The sequence below is a fragment of the Oratosquilla oratoria genome, chromosome 14, assembly GCF_046742065.1.
Source record: "Oratosquilla oratoria isolate Oo_2021 chromosome 14, ASM4674206v1, whole genome shotgun sequence".
Taxonomy (NCBI): Eukaryota; Metazoa; Arthropoda; class Malacostraca; order Stomatopoda; family Squillidae; genus Oratosquilla; species Oratosquilla oratoria.
Genome location: NC_134790.1, coordinates 36,681,337 through 36,683,836, shown reverse-complemented (window position 1 = coordinate 36,683,836; position 2,500 = coordinate 36,681,337).

Sequence of the window (2,500 nt, the reverse complement as noted above, 5' to 3'; positions counted from 1 at the left end):
GGAACCAGCACGCTTCCGATTACGCTACCAGAGTAAATAACAATATCTACCTTTGCCATTTAAAGGCCTCTACATTTACCAAAAATGTATTGCTTATCTGTTTTACTGTAAAGATTTGACTGATGTACCTAATGCACATCCCCAATTTCTACTTCTGTTGGCCTTCTAATCCTCTCAATTAACCACTTCCCAGGCATCTTACCAAATACACTTACCAGACTGATCCCTCTAGAACTGCTACATTCGCACTTGCCGCCATACTATATTATAGTGGAACTCCTCCAACGCACTCCTCCCATCCACCTATACACCTCTTCCCTATAACCAGTTTTTATCTCGTCAAACATTACCCATGACAACCATCCAGTCCAGGTACCTTACCATCTTTCATCTCTTTCAGTACATATGTATCTTTTCCTTTCGTATAGCCTTATCATTCTCCTCTCCCATCACGATCATTCTCCTGGAATCTCACACTGCCACAGCCAAAGCCTCTCTGTCATCCTCTATATTCAACAACTCTGAAATATTCTACCTGTATTCCGCTCACTGCCTTTACTTCCATCAACATCTGTTCATCTGCATCCTCTACTCTCTCCTCTGTATTTGGCTTGCCTCTCTTCGCTCGTTTTACTTCTTTTCAAATTGTATTTTTCATTCTTTTCAAAAAAGTTCCACCACACACTTACTCCTTTTCTCCTCTTGGCCACCTCCACATTGCGTTTTGCTCCCACAGACTTCACTCTGTACCTCTCCTAAACTCCCTCATTCCTTCGTTGCAACTATTTCTCAAATTTCTTTCCTGCCACCACTGCCCTCACGTCTTCTTTCCACCATTCATTGCCTCTCCTTCTGTTTCTTCTCATCCTCCTCATACCACTCAAGTCTTTACATACTTTAGTCATTCCTCTTTGAAAAATTTCCATTCTTCCTCTATTCCGGCTCCTCCTTCATCTATCTTTACATCCCATAACCTATCTCAGCTTCTTCCTTGTAGTCCTTTTCTTCCAACTGCTAAGAACATAAAAATGGAGGAGACTGCAAGAGACCATAAGGCCTACAGTAGGTAGTTCTATGTCCATTACCACCTATAATCCCCATCCATAAAATTATTTAACCTTCTCTTAGAACAACTAATAGTTTCAGCGCTCACTACATGGTTACTAAGTCTGTTCCATTCGTTAATCACTCTATTGGTAAACTATTTCTTGCCTATTTCCTTCCTCAGCACCTCTGTCCCTTTTCTTCTTTGTCCATTTGATCTTAATTTCCCTCCAGCCAGATATTGATCACGCCTTCAGCTATAACTCTAATACTATAATTCTAGCTAAAAGAACTATAATGATAAAACTATCATTGATGAAGTTGCGGTAACAATTATAAATAGCATTTATAGTTATACGAGTATGTCTATAAAAGTGGTCATATATCTAACATGATAATCTTTATAGTGATACTAAAATATATTTTGATGAAAGTCATGATGACGTAAGATGAAATGGAGTGTATATTGGGCCCTTCTTCCACCCTCTTCATCCTCCCACAGTCAACTTTCTCTTCAAGACTTCTCAATCTTTGTGGTCTTCAATTTCTTCTTCATCGCCGATGTCATCTTTTCAAATTTCTCTCTTTTTTATTCGGCTCTTACTCTTGCTCTCTATCACTCTCATCCTCACTTTATCTTTTCCTTTATTTTTTTTCTTCGTCTTTTTTCTTTTCCTTTTTTCTCTTTTTCATTTTTTTTTTTACTTTTTCTTATTGTTTTTTTATTATCAAAACTAATAATATGACAACCCATCTTCGCCGAAGAAATTATTTCTATTATTCATCATTACATTCTTCCAAATTCTCGCCCTCCTCCTCTACCTCCTTCTCAGCCTTACCCTCTGCCTTATCGTCTACCTCCTAATACTCTTCTTTATTTTATTTTTTTCATTCTTCTTCCTCCTATAGCTTCCCCTTCCCCTCACATACCATTTACCATTCCCCAGATTCAGTTGCCTCGTTTAACCACTTCATCACAACTTTATACATATTTCTATGGTTAACGTCAAGCGACTCTTCAACATATGAGGCCAAAAGCTGAGGGCCTGGAGGACTGGTGGAGGGTGTGGGTGGAAGGAGGAGAAGGAAAAGAGGTAGGATGGGAGGAAGGGAAGGGAGGGAGATAGGAGAAATGGACCGATGGATGGAGGGATGAAATGGAAGGAGGAATGGAAGGGAAAGGAATGAGAAAATAGAAGGAGGGAGAGAGAAAAGGAAGGGAAGAAGGAGACAGAGATAGGGAAAAGAGGAAGGGGGGGAGGGAAGAGAGGAAGGGAAGGGACGTAGAGAGGGAAGAGAGGGAGGCAAGGTGCGAGGGAGGGAGGAAAGAATGTGAAGGAGGGAAGGAAAGGAGGGAAGGAGGAAAGGAAGTGAGGTGGAGAGGGAGGAAGAGGAGGAAAGATGGTGAGGTACGGAAGGGGGGGAGGGGAGGAATGAAAGTGAGGGAAAGAAGGGA